This window comes from Myxine glutinosa, unplaced genomic scaffold (genome assembly GCF_964187855.1).
Source record: "Myxine glutinosa unplaced genomic scaffold, kmMyxGlut1.1 SCAFFOLD_1132, whole genome shotgun sequence".
NCBI classification, from domain to species: domain Eukaryota; kingdom Metazoa; phylum Chordata; class Myxini; order Myxiniformes; family Myxinidae; genus Myxine; species Myxine glutinosa.
Window position 1 is genome coordinate 26,932 of NW_027617227.1, and position 27,497 is coordinate 54,428.

The 27,497-nt window shown below is 44.3% G+C and overlaps 2 long non-coding RNA genes across 2 annotated transcripts; both read left to right on the forward strand.

Moving 5' to 3' along the window:
- The first annotated feature begins 4,483 nt into the window (after positions 1-4,483).
- Positions 4,484-12,589, forward strand: LOC144889147 (uncharacterized). The gene is made up of 3 exons (XR_013621617.1): positions 4,484-4,578; positions 6,833-6,925; positions 12,502-12,589. It is a non-coding gene; the product is annotated as an uncharacterized LOC144889147 (long non-coding RNA).
- A 9,260-nt stretch (positions 12,590-21,849) lies between these two features.
- LOC137414043 (uncharacterized) lies at positions 21,850-27,175 on the forward strand. Its single transcript, XR_010981812.2, has 4 exons — positions 21,850-22,273; positions 23,227-23,319; positions 23,632-23,670; positions 26,798-27,175. It is a non-coding gene; the product is annotated as an uncharacterized LOC137414043 (long non-coding RNA).
- The last annotated feature ends 322 nt before the right edge of the window (positions 27,176-27,497 follow it).

Below are 27,497 nucleotides of genomic sequence, written 5' to 3' on the forward strand. Positions count from 1 at the left end.
GGAAGTGGTGTGAGAATGGTGAAGGGTAGGCAGGCACAGAAATACAAGTTTGTGTGGCAAGGGTGCCCGGAGGGCGTGAATGGTGTTGGTGTCCTGTTTTCTGAGGAGTTTGTAGACAGTGTGGTGAGTGTGACTAGAGTGAGTGATAGGTTGATGATGGTGAAAATGATGATTGGAAAGCTCTTGGTGAACGTCATCTCGGGATATGCTCCGCAGGTTGGTCGAAGCGATGAAGATAAGGACAAGTTCTGGTGTGCGATAGAGAAGCTGATGGAAAACGTGAAAGATGAGGAAGTTGTTGTGGTGGGAGGAGACCTAAATGGACATGTGGGAAGGAGTATGGACGGTTTTGAGGGAGTTCATGGGGGTTACGGATATGGTGTGAGAAATGGAGAAGGTGAAAGGATTTTGGAGTTTGCTGATGGAGCTGATTTGTTGATTTGTAATACTCAGTTCCAGAAAGAGGACAATAAGCTTGTTACATACACGTCAGGTGGGTCGACGACAACCGTTGACTACCTGATGGTGCGTAGGCGAGATAGGGGGCACCTCCGGGACACAAAGGTGATCCCGGGGGAGGAGGCTGTTTCACAGCACCACTTGGTTGTCTGCGACATAAGGGTGAAAGGTGCGAGGAGAGCTCGGCGGGTGAAGTACCAACCGAGAATGAAGGTGTGGAGGTTGAAAGAGGTGACAGTAAGGGAGGCATTAAAAGAGAGGCTGAGTAGGGTAGAGGATGATGTGGTTGAGCTTGAAAGTGGTTGGATGTCAATGAAAGCTAGTCTGTTGGGAGCCGTTGGTGAGGTATGTGGATGGACAAAAGGATCACTGAGGCACTCGGAAACATGGTGGTGGGATGTTGAAGTTGGAAAGAGGATTGACGAGAAGAGGAAGAAGTTCAAAGAGTGGCAGAAGGCGAAGGGTACGGGAGCAGAAACAGCAGAGCATGAAAGTTATAAGGCAGCCAGGAAGGCTGCAAAGAAAGAGGTAGCAAAGGCGCAGGAGGCATGTAGGAAAATGTTCGGAGAACGCTTGGATTCGGAAGAGGGTCAGAAAGCAGTATTCAGGATTGCAAAGCACATAGCGAAAGAGAGGTGTGATGTGATGGGGGTGAGTTGCTTGAAGGATGAAGTGGGACAAATCGTTGTCGACCCAGATGGAATTAAAGGAAGATGGAAAAGATATATGGAAATGCTGTTGAATACAGAGAATGAATGGGATGACAACATAGAGAGTAACCCAGTTTTAGGACCGGCAGAGAAGATAACTGAGAAGGAAGTTGAGGAAGCGATAAAAGCAATGAAGAGTGGAAAAGCGGGAGGGCCGACGGGAGTTGTGGGAGATATGTTGAAGGCAGCAGGAAGTTGGGGTGTGAAGAGAATGACAGAGATCTGTAATCTGGTGGTGAAAGAAGGCCGCATTCCAGTGGATTGGGAACTGAGTACCCTCGTCCCTCTATACAAGGGGAAAGGTGACCCTCTGGAGTGTGGCTCGTACCGAGCGATAAAGTTATTGGAGCATGGAATGAAGGTATTGGAAAGGGTGTTGGAAAGGAGGATAAGGAAGAAAGTGAAGATCGACGAAATGCAGTTTGGATTTATGCCAGGAAGAGGAACGACAGATGCGCTTTTCATTGTGAGGCAGTTGCAGGAGAAGTACATGGATAAGAGGAAGAAGTTGTTTTTTGGGTTTGTTGATCTGGAGAAAGCATTCGATAGGGTTCCACGCAAAGTATTGACATGGGCATTGAGGAAGTTAGGAGTGGAGGAATGGTTGATCAGAGTAGTGATGGCAATGTACAAAAGAGCACGCACAGCTGTAAGGACGAAGGACGGAAACAGTGGTGAGTTTGAGGTGAAGGTGGGAGTGCATCAGGGGTCGGTACTAAGTCCACTACTATTTGTAGCTGTGATGGAGGTGCTGGCTCAGAACGTAAAGGAGGGTTTACCGTGGGAGTTGTTGTATGCAGATGATCTGGTGTTGATTGCGGAAAGTATGGATGGACTGAAGGAAAAGATGAACAAGTGGAAGGAATGTATGGAGACAAAAGGTCTGAAGGTGAATATCGGAAAGACAAAGGTGATGGCAAGTGGTAAAGCATGTGGTGAGGTGGAAAGAACTGGGAAGTGGCCGTGTGCTGTGTGCAGGAAGGGTGTCGGAGTGAACTCCATTCAGTGTACAATGTGCGCTGAGTGGGTTCATCAAAAATGTAGTGGTCTGAGAGGGTCATTAACCAGTGTGGCAGCTACATTCAAATGTAAGGTGTGCGCAGAGGGAGCTGCAGATGGAGGAAATGTTGAGTTGGATCTTGGAGATGGCGTGAAGCTGGAAGGTGTGAAAACATTTTGCTACCTCGGAGACATGCTGAATGGAGAAGGTGGATCAGACTCGGCAACGGTTGCTCGAGTGAGATGTGCATGGAAGAAGTTTCGGGAACTGAGTGGCGTGCTGATGAGGAGGAGAGTGTCGCTGAAGCTGAAGGGAAAGGTGTATGCTACATGTGTGAGAAGTGTTATGATTTATGGGAGCGAGACATGGGTAATGAACGTAGAGCAGCAACGAAGGCTGGAAAGGGTGGAAATGCGAATGGTTCGATGGATGTGCGGAGTATCGTTGAGAGAGAGGAGGACAAATGATGAATTGCGAAAGATGATGGGAATATTGCCTGTGATTGATGCTGTGAAGAGGAACAGGTTGAGATGGTTTGGTCATGTGTTGAGGAAGGATGAAAGTGACTGGTTGAGAAGAGTGATGGAAGTTAATGTAGAAGGAAGTAGAGGACGTGGAAGACCGAGAAAGACTTGGCTAAAGATGGTGGAAGAAGAAATGCGGGCAAGGGGGTTAACAAGGAGAGATGCAGAAAATAGGGCAAAATGGAGAAGATTGTCATGGGGACCGCAAGGCTAACCCCCGCTCTAGCAGGGAAAATTGCCTTAAAATGCATGTTGTTGTTGTTGTCTATGCACAGAACAAAAAGGGCTGGGACGGGTAAACTAGTCTTCTTTGAGACAACAGTGCATCTACCCCCATTTTTGGAAGACTGCCAACCAAGGCTAACGAGCTCAACCCACCCGGGTTTGGGATCAGAGTTGTCCTTCTTCTAGGCAGATTGCCGGCCAAGGCTAACGAGTTCCACCTACCCGGAGCAAGCTTGGTTTTAAGATGCCAAACACCCGCCTTTCACACCTCCACATTTAGTTAAAACAGGGGTCGGCACGAGAAGCCATGCGGTAGGAGTTTGATCAGGAGAGGCTATTTGAGACGCAGACAATATGGGATATTTTATGGATGAGGAGTTGCTCAGTTCTCCACCACCATATTCAGTGAAATATCTTTCATTAATATAATCAATTTATTATTTTCTTAATAACTGAAATATCGTTCCGACCTGCTGTCTGAAGGTATGATCGCACACACATCACTCCACAAACACACACACTTTGATCGCAGAGGATATAAATGATACCAGGACAGCATGCACACCCACCTGAACATATACATACTTCATAACAAGCCAGATCAACCACCTACACAACAACATAGCAATCCACAAAACCTCATATGTAACCACACTCCCACCAGAACAAATCTATGACTGTTGAGGAAACGCTGATCATTTGTGGCCACTTTGGTAAAATATCTTTCGTTAATTCTCAATTTTTGTTTTCCTGTGTCCATCACACAGAAGGTTGTGTCTGTGGAGCCCCAAGACATTCCCTGGTCTTTGTGTAAAACCATCCGTAACATCCTTCTACCCTCTTTTCTGAAGGTATGATCGCACACACATCACTCCAGAAACACACACATGATAATCCTGGAGGACGTAAATGATACCAAGGCAGACATGCACGAGCAACAAAGTGTGTCCACACTTTCAACAGACAAGAGCAACCACATATGTGACCACACTTCCACCTGCATAAATCTATGACTGTTGAGGAAATGAAACGCTTTCAGGCTCTCCAATTCAAAGGAATCGGAGGGGTCCGTTTGAACCATTACTTCTTGACTGCACCACCAATGGCCACTTGGGTTCATTGCACGCTTCCTAAAAGTTTTCAGTGTGCGCATTTGTGACCTGTGGACGTCACGGCGTTATGATGTAACGCACTCAAACTTGGCATTCTATAAATCTCATGGTGGTTCAACAGTCAATTCATCTCCTGCGCTTTGCGTGTTGAGGACTCAATCTCCATCCCGAGTTTAGGTGTTGTGAGGACGTTATTTAGGCTAAGAACATATTTATATATCTCACAGGATAAGTTGTTCATTGATGAAGTAAATTTACATCCTGCCAGTCCTCACATGTGGATTATTCCAAAAGAATACCACTCGTCCAATCCTACCCAGAACACCGGGAATCTCAAACCAAACGATTATTGACAAAATGCTCCTCTGAGTGCCTCCTTACCCTAAACATTTATCACCATTTCAGTGAAATATCTTTCATGAATCAATTCTTCTTCTCTTGTGTCCATCACACAGGAAACTGTTCCATCTGTTCCTCAGAAGAATAAAGGAGTTTTCAGCTATTTGTACAATGGCATTTATAACATCGTTCCGACCTCCTTTCTGAAGGTATGATCGCACACACATCACTCCAGAAACACACACACTTTAATCCCAGAGGATAAAAATGATACCAGGGCAGACACCCACAGCCACCTGAACATGTACACACTTCATACCAGGCTAGGACAACCACATACGCATCAACATAGCAATCCACAAAACCTCATATGCAACCACACTCCCACCAGAACAAATATATGACTGTTGAGGAAACAAACACTTTCCAGGGTCTCCAGTTTAAAGGAATCGGAGGGGTCCGTTTGATCTGTCACTTCTTGACTGCACCAACAACGGCCACATTTGGCCTGTACAGTGGTCGTTGCACGCTTTCTGGAAGTTTTCATTGTGTGCTTTTGTGACCTGTGGATGTCATTGTGATATGACGTAATACACTCAAACTTGGCACCCTATGTCATGGTGGTTCAACAGTCAATTCATCTCCTGCGGTAGAACCTTCGAGCAGCTCAAGATCTGACATCCCGCGTTTGGTAGTTGTGAGGACGTTTTTAGGCTAAGAACAGGATTATTACCCTGCGCTCGTGAAGCAAAATGCGGGGTTAAGCATTCATACGCGTACGTGTGTCGTGTGCCGTGTGCTGTACGTGTGTGTGTGCCGTTTTCCATACGTGTGTGTGCCGTGTGCCGTATGTGTGTGCCGTATGTGTGTGCCGTACGTGTGCCGTATGTGTGTGTGCCGTACGTGTCTGCATTAAAAAAAATTCATTTTCTCGGCAACTGTTCCGATTGACACGAAATTTTATCACAGAAGCTCCCCCGCCTGTATAATTTTTTTATTCATGATTATGACGTCATAGGTCACGTGGTACGGACGCCATCTTCGAAAAAGGTTACACTTCGAAATCTCCCAAACCGCTCAATGGAAAAAATTTAAACATGGCTCATTGTCAAGTACTCACCATGGGGAATAAGATATGTTGATGGTGATGTCATCGGTGCCTTAATTATGACGTCGTAATTCGACAAGTACAACGCTTGATCTGATCAAGATGAATAAAACAAAAATTCCTCTGCAACTGTTAGTCCGATGGACACGAAATTTTCAGAATATGTGCGGCGGCTCCTGTAGAATTTTTAAAATGATAATTGTAACGTCATAGGTCACGTGGTACAGACGCCATCTTGGGAAAAATCGAAAAAAGTTACACCTCTATCTCCGAAACCGCTCCATGGGAAAAATTGAAACATGGCTCATTGTCAAGCACTGCCCTTGGGGAATAAGATGTGTTAATGATGATGTCATCAGTGCCTTCGATATGATGTCATAATTCGACAAGTACAACACTTATCCAATCATTGTGAATTTTTTTTCTCAGCAACTGTTGGTCTGATGGGCACCAAATTTTCACCACAGCAGCACCTCCTCCTGTAGAATATTATAATGATAATCATGACATCATAGGTCATGTGGTACAGGCGCCATCTTGGAAAAACCGAAAAATGTTGCACCTCTATATCTCCAAAACCACTGCATGGAAAAAATGGAAACATGGCTCATTGTAAAGAACTCCATATGGGAAATAGGTGTTAACGATGACGTCATTGGTACCATAATTATGACATCATAATTCGACAGGGACAACGCTTAGTCTGATCAGTTTGAAATGTATTGAGCGTGATCTATGCAACAATTATATTGGAGAATATAAACTTATGATTTAATCGCTCACATGGTCTGGCAGCCCTATTGGATCTAACAAAAAAAAATGTTCAAAAACAGAAGAGTTGGCTCGCAACAAGTTGACTGCGCAGGGTAAGTATTCTATGAATACCATCTAGTTTATTTCAGAGGATGAGTTGTTAATTTGTGAAGTAAATTTATAATAAAGTGTCCCACAAAAGGATAAATTTCGCGAACTGTTGTGCCAGAAAGTAAGAGTTCATCAATGGAGATCTTGGTGAAATTCTTTTGATCCAAGACCCTACTCCTCCCTGAACCGAATTGTGATCAGCACTTGTACTCTTTTGGGTCGGACCTGCATTCTCAACCTGACAAATGCATCACAGAAGGGATGATGAGTTTACCTTTCCTGGTGTTGTTGATACATCCTGCAGTGCTCGCGTGTGGGTTATTCCAAAAGAATACCACTCGTCCAATCCTACCCAGAACACCGGGAATCTCAAACCAAACGATTATTGACAAAATGCTCCTCTGAGTGCCTCCTTACCCTAAACATTTATCACCATTTCAGTGAAATATCTTTCATGAATCAATTCTTGTTCTCTTGTGTCCATCACACAGGAAACTGTTCCATCTGTTCCTCAGAAGAATAAAGGAGTTTTCAGCTATTTGTACAATGGCATTTATAACATCGTTCCGACCTCCTTTCTGAAGGTATGATCGCACACACATCACTCCAGAAACACACACACTTTAATCCCAGAGGATAAAAATGATACCAGGGCAGACACCCACAGCCACCTGAACATGTACACACTTCATACCAGGCTAGGACAACCACATACGCATCAACATAGCAATCCAGAAAACCTCATATGCAACCACACTCCCACCAGAACAAATCTATGACTGTTGAGGAAACAAACACTTTCCAGGGTCTCCAGTTTAAAGGAATCGGAGGGGTCCGTTTGATCTGTTTCTTCTTGACTGCACCAACAACGGCCACATTTGGCCTGTACAGTGGTCGTTGCACGCTTTCTGGAAGTTTTCATTGTGCGCTTTTGTGACCTGTGGATGTCACGGTGATATGACGTAACACACTCAAACTTGGTGTGCTATGTCACGGTGTTTCAACAGACAATTCAACTCCTGCAGTAGAACCTTCGAGCAGCTCAAGGTCTGACTCAAGGTCCCCTTGACATTTGTACACAGTCTGACATCCCGCGTTTGGATGTTGTGAGGATGTTTTTCGGCAAAGAACAGATAGATTGTCATTTTCCCCAGATAGATTGTCAAATTTCAACTCGTTATTTTATCGTCCATGCGTTATTGTTTTGATTATAGTTACTTTTGGTTTGAATTTCCTGTAACTTGTAATTATTTAATCGTGTTCTGCTCCTCGTGTGTGGCCTTGTAGTTGTACCCCTGTCGGTGTTTGTTATCTTAATCGTGTTTTGCTTGGCTCTTAGTTTTTTTCCCTTCTACCCCGAACATAATACTCTGTCTAACGTTCTAAATCCCCACCTCCCCCCCCAAAAACCAAACAAACAAACAAACAAAAAAAAACATTTATTTTCCTTTCTCCACGTGTACTGTTGACTCATCCTGTATTTTCTGTCCAGGTGTGCTGTTCGCCCCGCCCCCATTAACTCCTTGCCATCCACCGTTTGCCCTTCACGTGACTCGTGGTGGTCCCTCTCGGCTCTCCCCCCGTTGGTATTTTTGTGCACATAAGGTTGTTCACGGTTCTGTTTAAATATTATTTAAATATGTATAACCTTTCCCCTTCAGTGTTTTACTCAGTGGTATTTTACAACACGCTGTTTTTCTTCCTATTTAAAAGGCTTTTCTCAATTTCCTCTCCAACTCATTCCACCTCAAAAAAAAGAAATTCAATATCTTATACGTCTCCCTCACTACATGGTCTAAATTCACATTAATTCCATCCCTCCTCCATCATTCTGAACCGGATTGCTAACTTGAAAATCACAACAAACCCAATTTGTTTTCAATGTTCGTCTTTCATTAATCATCCACTTTCTAAACGCCCCTCTTGCCCCTCCCATCCAAATCCCTCCCCTTGCTTGCACCTACACTCCTAAACTCCCCCCTTGCCCCGCCACTCTTAAACTCCCCCCCTACCCCTCCACTCCTGAACTCCCCCCTTGCCCTTCCACTCCTGAACTCCCCCCTTGCCCTTCCCCTCCTAAACTCCCCCCTCACTCCTCCCCTTCAAAACTCCCCCCCAACCCCTCCCATTCAAATCTCCCCCCATACCATTCCTCTCCAATTCTCCCTCCTCCTCAAAGCTGCCTCCTCCCCACTTCGTCTCCCTTCTATCTCATACCTCCACCCCCCCAACCTTCTTCTTTCCTCTGCCCCCCCTCAAACAACACCTCACTGTGCCTCATCCCTTCACCTTCAAACCTTTCATCCTCCTCATCCTTCCCTTTCTTGGAACTCTTCTGCAATCGCTGACACACTAACAACTGCTCTCCCTACCTCCCCCTCTCATCCTTCATCTTACCCTACTCCTCCCCTCCCCTGTCCTGTACCCGATGCTCCCCCTCTCTCTTCATTAACGGTATGGACCTCAAACATCCGGGGCCTTCGCTCAAACCTGACTGATCTCTCCATACAGGTTGCTTCTGACAATCCAGACTTGATCTGCTTAACAGAGACTTTCCTCCTTCAAGATGTCTCTGATTCCTTAATATCTCTTCCTGGTTACTCCCTCCTCCGGTATGATAGACCTGAGCCTCGGCCTGGTGGTGGGGTGGCTATCTTTATCAAAAACTCTCTTCCTCACTCTCCTTGCACTGCCCTCTCTCCTCCTCACCCCCAGGAGTACCTCTGGCTACGGCTTCCTCTCCGCTCCCACCTTTTGTTCATATGTGTTCTGTACCGTCCCCCAAACAGTGATGACTCCATCTACATTTCACTGTCTGACAACATGGACCAACTTCTATCCACTCATCCCAACTCTCTCTTCCTCATATGTGGTGACTTCAATTGTCATCATGCCACCTGGTTGGGTGTGGGTTCCTCTCTCACCAGTCTAGGCCCCTCAGCAAAGGACTTCTGTGACTCACTGGGATTGACACAATCTGTCAATTTCCCGACCCGGATCTCAGCCAATGGAGTATCTTCTCTTCTAGACTTGGTTATGACTAACTTCCCTGCTAATGTCTGCTGCTCTTCTTCTGCTCCAATCGGTTCTTCTGATCATGTGCTTGTCAAAGTGGACATCTCTCTGGCCATTCTCAGAGAGCCTCCTCAGCGTCGACGAGTCTGGCATTTCACTCAGGCCAACTGGGACGGTCTTCAAGCAGCCATCAATCGTCTGGATTGGTCTCCCATCTCCACTGCCTCTGACATCAATTCTTCCTGGGAATTCTTCCAGGGCAAACTGATCTCTCTCATGCACAGATTTATCCCATCTCGCCTTCAGTTGTCTTACCCTTCCTCCCATCCATGGTACACTGAATCTTGTGGTGAGGCAGTTGCCCTGAAACAACTTGCCTTTGCCTCTTGGAAGGCTAATCCAACTGAAGGAAATCTCAGTTCCTTCCACCAAGCTCGGAACAAGTGTGTGTCTACCCTCAGGAGTGCCAGGAAGCACTATCTCTCCTCACTCAAGAATGAACTCTCAAACCTGTCTCCTTCCTCCAAATCCTGGTGGCGTCTGGTCAAATCCGTTTCTGGTGTTTGTTCCCCCTCCATCCCCTCCCTTACCTCAAATGGCCACACAGTTGACATCGCACGTGACAAAGCCGAATGCCTCAACTCTGTGTTTGCCTCAAAATCCTTAGTCCCAAACCCAACTCTCTCTGTTCCCACCTTTCCCAGTCGAACCAAACTGCTCCTGGACTCTGTGACCTTCTCTCCTGACAAGGTGGAGGAGTTTTTGTCAAACCTCGACTCTGATTCTGCAACTGGACCAGATGGCATCAGCCCACGGGTCCTAAAATCCTGCTCTGCCACTCTATCTCACCCTCTCTCTGTTCTTTTCACCCTATCTTTTGCTCAAGGTCATCTGCCAGCATCCTGGAAATCAGCAAACATTACCGCTTTACACAAAAAAGGTGCAAAAACAGATCCTTGCAACTACAGACCAATCAGCCTGCTCCCAATTATCAGCAAAGTCATGGAATCCATCATTGCTTCGGATATGAAATCTTTCCTCTTCTCCAATGGCTTGATCTCTGATCATGATCTCTGATCATGATCTCTGATCTCTGATCATCAATTTGGTTTCAGACCAGGTCACTCTACTCTGGACATGCTGCTTCTGCTGTCTCAACAATGGATGGAGGTCCTCAATGCCAAACAGGAAATCAGAGCTGTCTCCCTTGACATATCACGTGCCTTCGATACGGTCTGGCACCCAGCTCTGCTCACCAAACTCTCCTCCTATGGTATCCATGGAAATCTCCATGCATGGCTTGCGGACTTCCTCTCTGGTCGTAGTCAACGTGTGGCCCTGAATGGATTTCTCTCATCTCCCCTTCCCGTTCAGGCTGGAGTTCCCCAAGGCAGTGTGCTGGGCCCTGTGCTTTTTCTGGTCTTTGTCAATGATCTCTCCGACTCTCTGGAAAATCCTCTGTATCTCTTTGCTGATGACTCCACTCTCTGCCGCTCCATTCCTCTTCCCTCAGATCGGCAGTCTGCAGCCTCCTCACTCTCTGAAGACCTGGACAAAATCACAGACTGGTCAAACATGTGGAACATGTCTTTCAATCCTGACAAATCTCACACTCTTACTATGTCTCTCCGAAAAGATCGACTGGACAACCCTCCCATCTACTTTCTCAACAATCCTCTCCAAGAAGTTCTGTCGCTCAAGCTTTTGGGTCTCACCATCTGCCATGATCTTTCTTGGGAAAACCACATTTCCAAGCTGGCCTCCAAAGCCAGTCGCCGACTGGGCATCCTCCGTCGTGCGAAGTCCTTCCTAGGCACACCTGAGCTCCTCACCACACACAAGGCTTTCATCCGCAGCTCAATGGAATACTGTTCTCCCCTATGGGCCGGTGCTCCTGCCTCACACCTGGCTCGGCTTCACGCTGTTGAATCCAAAGCTTTCAGAATCATTGGAATCTCCCGCGATGAAGCTATCTCTGAGGGCCTTTCACTCACTCACCGCAGGCAGGTAGGTGGTCTTTCTGTCTTCTACCGACTCCTCTCCGGCCTTGCTCCCCCAGCTCTCTCTGTGCTCTGTCCCCCAAATATTCCTACAGGTCGCACAAGATCTGCCAGCCACCCTCTGATGGTTAAACTGCCGAAATCTCGGCTCTCTGCTCACCTTCACTCTTTCATTCCTCTTTTCTCCCGCCTCTGGAACAAACTCCCACACTCACTTCAATCACACTCCTCCCTCCAGGTCTTCAAAACAGCTGTTCACCACCATCTCCTATCTTCCCCCATCCAAAACCTTGATCTTTTCTACCCCCACTAATTCACCCCAGATCCACCTTGTTTGAAATTCCAACTTCTTTCCTGGAAGTCTTGGCAGGGTCCATATGTTTTATACCTCTCCCACCCCCCCCCCCCCCCCCTTCCCATGCCTTCCCCCCAAAGCCCTCTCCCTCCCACAGTTCTCTCGGTCTCCATGTCTCTCAGTCCCTGCTCTCAAATGTTGTGTTTGTGTCCTTCCCCCTCTCTCCCCATCTTGTCTACCGCTCCCGATGTTACTTGTTTTGTGTGTCTGTTTGTCTTTCTGTGTGATTAATGTTCGCTCTTTCACGAGCCTCGATCTTGTATACAAAAAAAATAAAAAAATAATAATAATAATAATAATAATAATAATAATAACAGAATTATTTATTTCAAAGGATGAGTTGTTCATTTGTGAAGTAAATGTATCATGAAGTATTCCACGAAAGGATAAATTTCACGAACTGTTCTGCCAGAAAGTTGAAGTTCATCACTGGAGATCTTGGTGATAATCTTTCGATCCGAGACCCTACTCCTCCCTGAACCGGACTGTGATCAGCACTTGTACTCTTTTGGGTCGGACCTGCATTCTCAACCTGACAAATACATCACAGAAGGGATTATGAGTTTACCTTTCCTGGTGTTGTTGATACATCCTGCCAGTGCTCACGTGTGGACGATTCCAAAAGAATCCAACCACTCGTCCAATCCTACCAACAACACCAGGAATCTCATACCAAACGATTATCGATAAAATGTTCCTCTGAGTGACCCTTACCCTCAAATTTATCACCATTTCAGTGAAATATCTTTCACGAATCGTCACTTCTTCTTCTCTTGCATCCATCACACAGGAAGCTGTTCCATCTGTTCCTCAGAAGAATGAAGGAGTTTTCAGCTATTTGTACAAAGGAATTCAGAACATCGTTTCAACCTCCTTTCTGAAGGTTTTTTTTTTTTTTTTTTTTTTTTTTTTTGTATACAAGGTCGAGGCTCGTGAAAGAGCGAACATTAATCACACAGAAAGACAAACCGACACAAAAAACATATAACATAGGGAGCGGTAGACAAGATGGGGAGAGAGGGGGAAGGACACAAACACAACATTTGAGAGCAGGGACCGAGAGACATGGAGACACCGAGAGATCTGAGAGAGGGCGAGGGCTTTGGGGGGGGGGGGGGCGTGGGAAGGGGGCGGTGGGAGAGGTATAAAACATATGGACACTGCCAGGACTTCCAGGAAAGAAGTTGGAATTTCAAACAAGGTGGATCTGGGGTGAATTAGCGGGGGTAGAAAAGATCAAGGTTTTGGATGGGGGAAGATAAGAGATGGTGGTGAACAGCTGTTTTAAAGACCTGGAGGGAGGAGTGGGATTGAAGGGAGTGAGGGAGTTTGTTCCAGAGGCGGGAGAAAAGAGGAATGAAAGAGTGAAGGTGAGCAGAGAGCCGAGATTTCGGCAGTTTAACCATCAGAGGGTTGCTGGCAGATCTTGTGCGACCTGTAGGAATATTTGGGGGACAGAGCACAGAGAGAGCTGGGGGTGCAAGGCCGGAGAGGAGTCGGTAGAAGACAGAAAGACCACCTACCTGCCTGCGGTGAGTGAGTGAAAGGCCCTCAGAGATAGCTTCATCGCGGGAGATTCCAATAATTCTGAAAGCTTTGGTTTCAACAGCGTGAAGCCGAGCTAGGTGTGAGGCAGGAGCACCGGCCCATAGGGGAGAACAGTATTCCATTGAGCTGCGGATGAAAGCCTTGTATGTGGTGAGGAGCTCAGGTGTGCCGAGGAAGGACTTCGCACGACGGAGGATGCCCAGTCGGCGACTGGCTTTGGAGGCCAGCTGGCTTTGGAGGCCAGCTTGGAAATGTGGTTTTCCCAAGAAAGATCATGGCAGATAGTGAGACCCAAAATCTTGAGCGACAGAACTTCTTGGAGAGGATTGTTGAGAAAGTAGATGGGAGGGTTGTCCAGTCGATCTTTTCGGAGAGACATAGTAAGAGTGTGAGATTTGTCAGGATTGAAAGACATGTTCCACTTGTTTGACCAGTCTGTGATTTTGTCCAGGTCTTCAGAGAGTGAGGAGGCAGCAGACTGCCGATCTGAGGGAAGAGGAATGGAGCGGCAGAGAGTGGAGTCATCAGCAAAGAGATAGAGAGGATTTTCGAGAGAGTCAGAGAGATCATTGATGAAGACCAGAAAAAGCACGGGGCCCAGAACACTGCCTTGGGGAACTCCAGCCTGAACAGGAAGAGGAGATGAGAGAAACCCATTCAGGGCCACACGTTGACGACGACTAGAGAGGAAGTCCGCCAGCCATGCGTGGAGATTTCCATGGATACCAAAGGAGGAGAGTTTGGTGAGCAGAGCGGGGTGCCAGACCGTGTCGAAGGCACGTGATATGTCGAGGGAGACAGCTCTAATTTCCTGTTTGGCATTGAGGACCTCCATCCATTGTTGAGACAGCAGAAGCAGCATGTCCAGAGTAGAGTGACCTGGTCTGAAACCAAATTGATGATCAGAGATCAAGCCATTGGAGAAGAGGAAAGATTTCATATCCGAAGCAATGATGGATTCCATGACTTTGCTGATAATTGGGAGAAGGCTGATTGGTCTGTAGTTGCTAGGATCTGTTTTTGCACCTTTTTTGTGCAAAGCGGTGATGTTGGCTGATTTCCAAGCAGATGGCAGTTGACCTTGAGCAAAAGAGAGGGTGAAGAGAACAGAGAGAGGGTGAGATAGAGCAGCAGAGCAGGATTTTAGGACCCGTGGGCTGATGCCGTCGGGTCCAGTTGCAGAATCAGAGTCGAGGGTTGACAGAAACTTTTCCACCTTGTCAGGAGGAAAGGACACGGAGTCCAGGAGCAGCAGGGTACGACTGGGTATGGTGGGTACAGAGAGGGATGGGTTTGGGACACAAGATTTAGAGGCAAACACAGAGTTGAGGCATTCAGCTTTTTCACGTGCGGAGTCAGCTGTGTAGCCGTTTGAGGTAAGGGAGGGGATGGAGGGGGAACAAACACCAGAAACGGATTTGACCAGACGCCACCAGGATTTGGAAGAGGGAGACAGATAAGAGAGTTCGGTCTTGAGAACGGAGAGATATTGTTTCCTGGCTCTCCTGAGGGTGGACACACACTTGTTTCGGGCTTTGTGAAAGGAAATGAGATTTCCTTCCGTTGGATTTGCTTTCCAGGAGACGAAGGCAAGTTGTTTCTGGGCAACAGCCTCACCACAAGATTCCGTGTACCATGGACGGGAGGAAGGGTATGACAACTGAAGACGAGATGGGATAAATCTGTGCATGAGAGAGAGCAATTTACTTTGGAAGAATTCCCAGGATGAGTTGATGTCAGAGGTGGTAGAGATGGGAGACCAGTCCAGATGATTGATGGCTGCTTGAAGACCGTGCCAGTTGGCCTGAGTGAAATGCCAGACTCGTCGACGCTGAGCAGGCTCCCTGAGGATGGTCAGAGAGATGTCCACTTTAACAAGGACATGATCAGATGATCCGATCGGAGCAGAAGAAGAGCAGCAGACATTTTCAGGGAAGTTAGTCATAACCAAGTCCAGAAGAGAAGATGTTCCGTTGACTGAGATCCGGGTCGGGAAATTGACAGATTGTGTCAGTCCCAGTGAGTCGCAGAAGTCCTTTGCTGAGGAGCCATGGCTGGTGAGAGAGGTACCCACACCCAGCCAACTGGCATGATGACAGTTGAAATCACCACATATGAGGAAGAGAGAGTTGGGATGAGTAGATAGAAGTTGGTCCATATCATCAGACAGCGAGATGTAGATGGAGTCATCACTGTTTGGTGGACGGTACAACACACATATGAACAAGAGGTGGGAGCGAAGGGGAAGCCGTAGCCAGAGGTATTCCTGGGGGTGAGGTGGAGAGAGTGCAGTGCAGGGCGAGTGAGGAAGAGAGTTTTTGATAAAGATAGCAACCCCGCCTCCAGGACGAGGCTCAGGTCTATCATACCGGAGGAGGGAGTAGCCCGGGAGAGATACTATGGAATCAGAGACATCATAAAGGAGGAAAGTTTCTGTTAAGCAGATCACGTCTGGTTTGACAGAAGCAACCTGTATGGAGAGATCAGTTAAGTTTGAACGAAGGCCCCGGATGTTTGAGGTCCATACCGTTAATGAAGAGGAAGGGGGAGCATCAGATACAGAACAGGGGGGAGGAGGGGTAGGGTAAGATGTGGAAGAGGTGGAAGAGGTAGGGAGAGCTGTTGAAGGTGTGTCAGAGATTTCAGAATAGCTCGGAGAAAGGGAAGGATGGGGCGGACAAAAGGTTTGATGGTGATTGGGTGAGCCACAATGAGGTGTTATTTGAGGAGGGGGAAGAGCGAGGCAGAAGGTTGGGGGAGATGGAGGTGAGAGTTTGAAGGGGGAAGAAGCGGGGAGGACGCTTTGAGGAGGGGGAGTGAGAGGGGGGAAATTGAGAAGCAATGAGGGTGGGGAGATTTGAAGGGGAGGGGTGAGGGGGAAGTTTGGGAGGGAAGGGGCAAGGGGAGGGATTTGAAAGGGATGGGATATGGGGGAGATTTGGAGGGGAGGGGTGAGGCAGGAGTCTAGGAGGGGAGGGGCGAGGGGGCGTCTTGGCGGGGAGGGGTGAGGGGGTCGTTTAGGAGGGAGGGGGCAAGGGGGGAGATTTGAAAGGGATGGGTGATGGGGAAGATTTGGAGGGGAGGGGTGATGGGGAAGATTTGGAGGGGAGGGGTTATGGGGAAGATTTGGAGGGGAGGGGTGAGATTGGATTTTTGAAAGTGTACGATTTATGGGAAACGAACATTTATTGCAAAATGAGTTGCTTGTGACCTTCGAGTTAAAAATACGTTTAAGGACGCTGGATGGAGGATGGAGTGCAGGAGAGTTTAGGGAATGTAGAAAAAAGGCACTATAGGAGATGGATATTTTTTTTGGGATGAATTGATTTGGTGAGCAAGTCGAAAGCAGCCTTTTAAAGAAGAAGAAGAAAAAGGTGTTATAAAATATGACGGAATACATAACTTGAGGGGAAAGTGTAAACATTGAAGGTTAATGAGTGAAAACTATCTGGGGAAATGGGGGAGAAACACGTGGTCAAAGAACGAACGAACGAATAAGAATGAATAAACGAATGATAACAGAGAAGGGAAATTTTTTTTTTTTTTTTTTTTTTTTTTTGAGTTGAGATTTACACAAGGAAGTAGGCTATGGGTGAAAAGACTGGGAATACAGAGAACGAAAGTTATTGGATCACAAAAGACGGACCGCTGAGAGAAAAACAAAGCCTCAAGGTTGTACAGTGCACACTGTACAAGGCCTCAAGACACGACACGGCAAACAGACGATCAATTTATGAAAGATAAACACCGAGAAACAACCAAAGTTGCACACAATAACTTCACACACCGAAAGATAAATACAGTTTCGACAAAATACAATTGTGAACAGACAACTTCGAAAAACGTGGAGACCGTGTGGAGCTTCGAAAATCCCTGCCGCCGTCTCCAAGATCTCGCGAGATCTCACGATCGCACACGCACATCACTCCATAAACACACACACGATAATCCTGGAGGACATAAATGATACCACGACCAGTTGGTCATGCATGTCTGTCCATGATACCAGGGCAGACATGCACGACCAACAAAGGGGTCCACACTTTTCAACAGACGAGGGCAACCACATATGTAACCATGCTTCCACCCGCACAAATCTATGACTGTTGAGGAAACGAAACACTTTTCAGGCTCTCCAGTTTAAAGGAACCGGTGGGGTGCATTTGATCCGTTACTTCCTTGTTGCACCACCAATGGCCACTTAGATCCTGTGCGGTGGTCGTTGCATACTTGCTGAAAGTTTTCATTGTGCGCATTTGCAACCTGTGGATGTCACTGCGTTATGACGTAACACACCCAAACTTGGCGCCTGATCTCATGGTGGTGCAACAAACAATTAATCTCCTGCAGTAGAACCTTTGAGCAGCTCAATGTCTGACATTCCGCGTATGGGTGTTATGAGGACGTTTTTAGGCTAAGAACAGGATTATTTATTTCAGAGGATGAGTTGTTCATTTGTGAAGTAAATTTAAAATAAAGTGTTCCAGGAAAGGATAAATTTAGCGAACTGATCTGCCAGAAAGTTAAAGTTCATCAATGGACATCTTGGTGATATTCTTTCGATCCAACACCCTACTCCTCCCTGAATCAGACTGTGATCAGCACTTGCACCCTTTTGCGTCACACCTGCATTCTCAACCTGACAAATGCATCACAGAAGGGATTATGAGTTCACCTTTCCTGGTGTAGTTGATACATCCTGCCAGTCCTCATGTGTGGATGATTCCACTTGAATACCACTCGTCCGATCCTACCCAGAACACCAGGAATCTCATACCAAACGGTTATTGATAAAATGCTCCTCTGAGTGCCCCCTCACCCTCAACAACATTTATCACCATTTCAGTAAAATATCTTTCATTAATTCTCAATTCTTGTTCTCTTGTGTCCATCACACAGGAAACTGTTCCAGCTGTTCCTCAGAAGATTATATGGGATTTCAGGTATTTGTACAATGGAATTCATCACATCGTTCCAACCTCCTTTCTGAAGGTATGATCACACACACACATCATTCCAGAAACATGCACACTTTAATGCCACAGGATATAATTTATACCAGGACAGACACGCACACCCACCTGAGCATGTAGACACTTCATAAAAGGCCAGGACAACCACATATGCAACAACATAGCAACTCGCAGAATCACATATGTACTGTTGTGGCCAAAAATATTGGCACCCGTGCACTTCTTTCAAACAATGCACCATTTCTTTCAGAAAATTGTTGAAATTCAAAAAAAAATGGTTTCTACAAATGTACGTCTTTGGTTTGCAATGGAACAAAACAAAAAAAAGCTGAAGATATTCCTAAATCTTAGCTTATTCCACACAAAAATCCTAAAATGGCCTGGACAATATTATTGGCACGTTTTAGAAGTTGTTAGAAATATTTGGATTTCGAGCAGGTGATTCTCCTTTACTTTGGAATTGAACTCACCTTTGGTGAGTTGCAGGTGCCTGCAATGTAAGAATCATGCATTCAACCAGTTTGAATGGAGAAAAGAAAGAAAACCAGAGAATTGTCTGAGGAGGTCAGACACAATATTGTAGCCAAGCATGGACAATCTCAAGGCTACAAGTCCATCTCCAGAGACCTTGATGTTCCTGTGTCCACCGTACGCAATGTTATCAGGAAGTTTGAGGCCCATGGCACTGCAGCCAACCTCTCTGGACGTGGCCACAAGAGAAAACTTGATCGAAGATTACAGCGAACGATTGATCGAATTATGGAGAAAGCATCTCAATCAACTGCCAAACAGATTCAAGCTGACCTTCAGACACAGAGGATATAAATTTCAACACAGTGAGTCAATTAAATCACAACACAGTATGACAATTTCAACTCGCACCATCCGTCGCCAACTTAATGAAATGGGGTTCTATGGTCGGAGACCCTTGAGGACTTCACTGCTGAGAGAGAGACAGAAGAAAGCATGACTGGAGTTTGGCAAAACACACCTGAACAAGCCAAAATCCTTCTGGGTGAATGTCCTATGGACAGATGAGACCAAATAAGAGCTTTTTGGTAAAGCACGTCATCTCTATGTTTACAGAAAACAAAATGAAGCATTCAAATAAAGGAACACCTTCCCTACAGTCAAACATGGAGGAGGTTCAGTGATGTTTTGGGGTTGCTGTGCTGCCTCTGGCACTGGGTGACTTGAATGTGTGCATGGCATCATGAAATCAAGAGATTACCAAGGCATTTTGGAGCGCAATGTTCAACCCAGTGTCAGAAATCTGGGTCTCCGTCGAAGGTCATTGGTCTTCCAGCCGGACAATGACCCCAAACACACTTCAAAAAGCACCCTGGAATGGTTCAAGACAAAATGCTGGACAGTCCTGAAGTGGCCAGCAATGAGTCCAGATCTAAATCCCATTGAACACCTGTGGGGAGATCTGAAAACAGCAGTTGGGAGAAGGCACCTTTCAAATCTGGCAAAACCGGAGCAGTTTGCACAAGAAGAGTGGGTCAAACTGCCAGTAGCGAGGTGTAGAAACTCATTAATGGCTATAGGAAGCGCTTGACTGCAGTTATTTTGTCCAAAGGCTGTGCTACCAAATATTAAGGATAGGGTGTCAATAATTTTATCAACAGCATTTCTTTTTATTTTATGACTTCAAAGGATATATTAAGTTCTGAATGAAAAACAATGGTTCTGTAAAATTAACAGTGAAATAGAGAATTGTGGAGGCCAAATACTTTTGTCCATTTGAACTTAGTTTTTGAGAAAATTGTGAGTTATTTGAAAAAGGTGCGAGGGTGCCAAAATTTTTGGCTTCGGCTGTAACCTCACACCATCCAGAACATATCCCTGATTGTTGAGGGATCACTGATCATTTGTGGCCACTTTGGTGAAATATCTTTCGTTAATTCTCATTTCTTCTTCTCTTGTGTCCATCACACAGGAAACTGTTCCATCTGTTCCTCAGAAGATTATAGGGGTTTTCAGGTATTTGTACAATGGAATTCATAACATCGTTCCAACCTCCTTTCTGAAGGTATGATCACACACACATCATTCCAGAAACATGCACACTTTAATGCCACAGGATATAATTTATACCAGGACAGACATGCACACCCACCTGAGCATGTAGACACTTCGTAAAAGGCCAGGACAACCACATACGCAACAACATAGCAACTCGCAGAATCACATATGTACTGTTGTGGCCAAAAATATTGGCACCCTTGCACTGCTTTCAAACAATGCACCATTTCTTTCAGAAAATTGTTGAAATTAAAAAAAAATTGGTTTCCACAAATGTATGTCTTTGGTTTGCAATGGAACAAAACAAAAAAAAGCTGAAGATATTCGGAAATCTTAGCTTATTCCACACAAAAATCCTAAAATGGCCTGGACAATATTTTTGGCACGTTTTAGAAGTTGTTAGAAATAATTGGATTTCAAGCAGGTGATTCTCCTTTACTTTGGAATTGAACTCACCTTTGGTGAGTTGCAGGTGCCTGCAATGTAAGAATCACGCATTCAACCAGTTTGAATGGAGAAAAGAAAGAAAACCAGAGAATTGTCTGAGGAGGTCAGACACAATATTGTAGCCAAGCATGGACAATCTCAAGGCTACAAGTCCATCTCCAGAGATCTTGATGTTCCTGTGTCCACCGTACGCAATGTTATCAGGAAGTTTGAGGCCCATGGCACTGCAGCCAACCTCTCTGGACGTGGCCACAAGAGAAAACTTGATCGAAGATTACAGCGAACGATTGATCGAATTATGGAGAAAGCATATCAATCAACTGCCAAACAGATTCAAGCTGACCTTCAGACACAGAGGATATAAATTTCAACACAGTGAGTCAATTAAATCACAACACAGTATGACAATTTCAACTCGCACCATCCGTCGCCAACTTAATGAAATGGGGTTCTATGGTCGGAGACCCTTGAGGACTTCACTGCTGAGAGAGAGACAGAAGAAAGCATGACTGGAGTTTGGCAAAACACACCTGAACAAGCCAAAATCCTTCTGGGTGAATGTCCTCTGGACAGATGAGACCAAATAAGAGCTTTTTTGTAAAGCACGTCATCTCTATGTTTACAGAAAACAAAATGAAGCATTCAAATAAAGGAACACCTTCCCTACAGTCAAACATGGAGGAGGTTCAGTGATGTTTTGGGGTTGCTGTGCTGCCTCTGGCACTGGGTGACTTGAATGTGTGCATGGCATCATGAAATCAAGAGATTACCAAGGCATTTTGGAGCGCAATGTTCAACCCAGTGTCAGAAATCTGGGTCTCCGTCGAAGGTCATTGGTCTTCCAGCAGGACAATGACCCCAAACACACTTCAAAAAGCACCCTGGAATGGTTCAAGACAAAATGCTGAACAGTTCTGAAGTGGCCAGCAATGAGTCCAGATCTAAATCCCATTGAACACCTGTGGGGAGATCTGAAAACAGCAGTTGGGAGAAGGCACCTTTCAAATCTGGCAAAACCGGAGCAGTTTGCACAAGAAGAGTGGGTCAAACTGCCAGTAGCGAGGTGTAGAAACTCATTAATGGCTATAGGAAGCGCTTGACTGCAGTTATTTTGTCCAAAGGCTGTGCTACCAAATATTAAGTAGAGGGTGTCAATAATTTTATCAACAGCATTTCTTTTTATTTTATGATTTCAAAGGATATATTAAGTTCTGAATGAAAAACAATGGTTTTGTAAAATTAACAGTGAAATAGAGAATTGTGGAGGCCAAATACTTTTGTCCATTTGAACTTAGTTTTCGAGAAAATTGTGAGTTCTTTGAAAAAAAGTGCAAGGGTGCCAATATTTTTGGCTTCGGCTGTAACCTCACACCATCCAGAACCTATCCCTGACTGTTGAGGGATCACTGATCATTTGTGGCCACTTTGGTGAAATATCTTTCGTTAATTCTCAATTATTGTTTTCTTCTGTCCATCACACAGAAGGTTGTGTCTGTGGAGCCCCAAGACATTTCCAGGTCTTTGTGTGAAACAATCTGTAACATCGTTCCGTCCTCCTTTCTGAAGGTATGTTCGCATATATGTCACTCCAGAAACACACGTTTTAATGCCGGGGAATATAACTTATACCAGGGCAGACATGCTCGTCCAACAAAGTGTTTCCACGCTTTCCAAAAGACGAGGGCAGCCACATATGTAACCACGCTTCCACCCGCACAAATCTATGACTGTTGAGGAAATGAAACACTTTCAGGCTTTTCAGTTTAAAGGAATCGGAGGGGCCGTTTGATCCGTTACTTCTTGACTGCGCCACCAATGGCCACTTCGATCTTGTGCGGTGTTCATTGCACACTTCCTAAAAGTTTTCACTGTGCGCATTTGTTACCTGTGGACATCACGGCGTTTTGATGTAACACACTTAAATTTGGCATTCTATTTATCTCAAGGTGGTTCAATAGTCAATAATTAATCTCCTGCGATTTGGGTGTTGCGAGGACTCCATCTCCATCCCGAGTTTGGGTGTTGTGAAGACGTTACTCGGCTAAGAACATATTTATATATCTCAGAGGATGAGTTGTTCATTTATGAAGTAAATTTACAATAAAATGTTCAAATAAAGGTTACATTTAGTGATCCGATCTGCCAGGAACTTAATTTTCACGAATTGAGATTTTGGTGATGATTTTTCGATCCAAAACCCCACTCCCTGAACCAGACTTATCAGCACTTGTAGCCTTTTGGGTCGGACCTGCATTCTCAACCTGACAAATGCATCACAGAAGGGATTATGAATTTACCTTTCCTGGTGTTGTTGATACATCCTGTCAGTGCTCACGTGTGGATGATTCCAATAAGCATATCACTCGTCCAATCCGACCCAGAACACCACTAATCTCATACCAAACGAATATCGACAAAATGCTCCTCTGAGTGCCCCCTCACCCTCAACACTGATCACGATTTCAGTGAAATATCTTTGATTAATTCTCAATTCTTCTTCTCTTGTGTCCATCACACAGGAAACTGTTCCATCTGTTCCTCGGAAGATTATAGGGGTTTTCAAGTATTTGTACAATGGAATTCATAACATCGTTCCGACCTCCTTTCTGAAGGTATGGTCACACACATCATTCCAGAAACACACACACTTTAATCCCAGAGGATATAAATACCACCATGACATACATGCAGAGCCAACTGAACATGTACACACTTCATAACAGGCCAGGACAACCACATACGCAGTGACATAGCCACTCGCAAAACCACATCTGTAACCACACACACCATGCAGAATATATCCCTGACTGTTGAGAGATAACTGATCATCTGTGGCCACTTTGTTGAAATATTTCATTAATTCTCAATTATTGTTTTCTTCTGTCCATCACACATTTTTTCATGTCCCTTTTCATGTCTCTCAGAAGTCCGAAGTTAACATCCTTCCGACCTCCTTTCTGAAGGTATGATCGCAAACACATCACTCAAACACACGCTTTAATCCCAGAGGGGACCTGACTTAACACACTCAAACATGGCGTCCTAGCTCAAGAGGGTTGAACGCACGGTTAGTTTCCTGCAGTAGAACCACCAAGCAACTCATGGGCCGAAATTACATGTGTGGGTTTTGCGAGATTGTGTGATGTCTAGAACAGGTTTACTTATTTCAGTGGATGAGTTGTTCATTTCTGAAGTAAATTAAAATTAAAATGTTCCTCCAGAGGTTAAATTTAGCGATCTGATCTGCCCGAAATTTATGGAGATCTTGGTGATGATTATTAGATCCAAGACCAGACTTGTCACCGGGGTGGTCCCTCATCATCACTTGTACCATTTAGAGTCAAACCTGCATTCTCAACCTCTTATAACGAAACAGAAGTAAAGCAGCAGAGGTTGTGAGTGCAGAGGACAATGTAAAAGATACAGGTGATGTGATGAAGATGGCTAATGGACATCAAAAGGCAAATTCGGAAAAGTATCACCGCTCAAAAAGAGCTTGAGCGAATGTAGAAAAATAAATGTTTTCCCGGTGTTACCAGTGTTGCTTCGTTTGGGTTGAAGTCGTGTGAACGGAAATGGACAGTTTGTGTCAATCACTTTGACGAGTATGGGTTAGTTTGGGTTGAAATGACGATTACGAGTATTGGTTAGTTTGGGTTAAAATCACTTTGACAGGTGTTATTAATTATAATAACTAGAACTGCCACTTTGTAACTGTTGGCAGTGATGGTCCGGTGCAAAGACGTCCCACTTTGATCAGACACGTGACCAATGAAATCCTCTTTAAAAAAAAAAAAAACTCGATTCAGAATTTGATTTAAAAAATGAAATTTAAAGGAATTCAAACAATACTCAGATTCAAAATAATTTTTAATAATGGCTGCCAGAAATGCAACCGCCGATGTTTAAATTACCAAACTGTATTCCAAAATACTCGTTACTAATGTGTGTGAAGTTTCACATCATTCTTTTAAGCCGTACTGGAGTGTGAAAATAATTATTATTCTTCATCATAAAGGTTTCTTCTTCTTCACATATATATAATATTCTGGCTGCCAGACCATGTGATCTATCACATTTAAATTTTGTAAAGTTTGACTTCAACAGCATAAGCCGTTTCATGGAAAGTTATTTATTTATTTTACTTTGATCCAATATGGCTGCCCAACCACATGGCCTTTGAGATAATAAAAAATGTCCGCCGCCTAGCATTGGGAAGGAGTTCATGTGTGTGATGTTTTGTGTTGATCGGATAAGGTTCGTTTTTTTTATCCAATATGGCTGACAAACAATGTGACCTATGACTTGATCGTTTTCAACATATATTTCCCAAGGCTGTTAGATCATATGTGTGGCGTTTCACATCGATCTAGTGAGCCGTTTTGGAGAAAGTTTGTATTTTCAAGCCAATATGGCTGCCGAATCATGCGACCAATGACATCATCAATACGAGAACGGCACTCAGTGGAGAGCATACCTCCGCCTGGTTGGCCATATCAATCAATGGTGAAGAATCCCTTAAAAAATTCTGCAAGCTGGATCGGATCTGGATCTTCACCAAAATTGAATCGATTCTTCTTTGTCTCACACAAACAACCTGTTCAACAAGTTTCGTCCAAATCCATCCATAAACTTTTGAGATATCCTGCTATGCATCGTTTTTGGCCCTATCTCCCAATGGTGAAGAATCACTTGAAAAAAATAAATAATTATCATATCCGAATCCATATTCAGATCTTCACCAAAATCCAATTGAATCGATCTTGTCAGACACCCAACCAATCCACAAAGTTTCGTCCAAATCCGTCCATAACTTTTTGAGATATCCAACTAAGGAATTGTTTAGGGCCCTATCTCCCAAAGGTGAAGAATCACTTAAAAATTCTAATAGCCGGATCCAAATCCGGATCTTCACCAAAATCTAATCATTTCGTCCTTGTCACATACGCTACATCTCTGACATATTTCGTCCGAATCCGTCCACAACTTTTCGAGATATTTTGTTCACAGACAAAAGGACAGACAAACAGACAGGGGTGAAAACATAACCTCCATCCACCTTTGGTGGCGGGGGTAATAATTCTCCCATACAATTTTTGCCTAGATTACGCTCAATACATTTCAAACTGATTGGATTAAGCATTGTACTTATGACCGGATTAAGTGTTGTATATGAAGGCACCGATGTCATGATCAACATATATTTTACTCCTCATGGGGAGTTCTTGACGATGTGTCAATTTTCAATTTTTTTCATGGAGCGTTTTCAGAGATACAGAGGTGCAAAGTTTTTTTTTTTTTTTTTTTTTCCAAAATGGCACCCGCACCTCGTGACCTATTATATCATTCTTATCATTTAAAAAAAATCTACTGCATTAGGTGCTCCTTTGGTGAAAATTCCGTGGCAATCGCTCAAGCGGGTTGCAGAGAAAATGAATTTAAAAGAAAATAAACGTGCAAAAACGGGAGAATAAAAAATATTAATAAACTTAACAAAAACAATTAGGTTCCAGTGTTCTGTCATTGTGTTAATTGAAACTGTCATTCTGGTGTTTCACAGGCAGGTTGTTTCATCAATGTATGTGTCGTCCTTCGGATGTCGGTAAACCTGGTCATCCCGTTTGTCGGCATTAGTTAATGGACATTAAATATCCCATGGTGTCATTCGCGAAGAGTTGGCAACCTATCACTGGCACCATGAACAAATTACAAATTTCTTATACAACTATTGCTGGGAAGGTAATGGCAAACCACCCAGTATAACCTTTACAAAAAAACTGCTTACATTTTTATTTATATATATATATATATATATATATATAGATATATATATAGATATATATATAGATATATATATAGATATATATATAGATATATACAGATATATATATAGATATATATAGATATATACAGATATATATAGATATATAGATATATAGATGTGTGTAAATGTGCATGTATTTGTATCATGTATAAGGGTAAGTGGGATCCATAGCTATAATGTATGAAGGATTTAATAATGCTTTGTCTAAATGCGTTGTGGGACTAAAACATTTTTCCTAAACTCAGTTTTCTGACTTTTTTTTTTAGATCGAACCTGACACCTGCCCATGGGAGCCCTCCATATGGAGCTCCCCAAAGTGCGCTCCAACACATTGGTTGACCCCAGCAACTGAGATCCCTGGAAATGAAACCACATGTCTGGATGATATGGATGTTCACCGTAAGTTGATTTTGATGCTGAATGTAAAATATGTTGAGAGAACAAGAAAATAGTAGTGATTCGTAAGTTGGGTGGACTGTTTCATTGCATTACCTTTTGTAATAATTTCTTCATTGCAGATATAACAACAGGTTGAGAATTACTTGTATAACTGTGATTTTTGTGATTTTAAATGATATTTGGCCTCGTTTTATTTTCACACTGAAATGTTGGAATCATAATTGATTATGATTTATTGATTAGGAACGGCTGATCTGCGTTTGTTTTGCTTAATTTGATTTCAAAGTCATCCAAGTAAAATTTTCTCTTTCTTTTGCTCATTGCAAACCCAAACCCTTCAGAATGTCTGGACTTCATTTCAAGGGAAGATCAGGAAGAAGAGATGGTGGAGATGAACATCTACGAAATCATCTTTCAAGTTGTGTACAATTCTTTGGCAATTCGCTGGATTCTTTTCTGTTTTACAAAGTGGATAAAGAGGCTGAAAAAGATGTACACCAATAAAATGCACCACAAAAAGAGGAAGAGGCGATGCACTTGCAAGCTTGAAAGCAAAGGACCAACCCT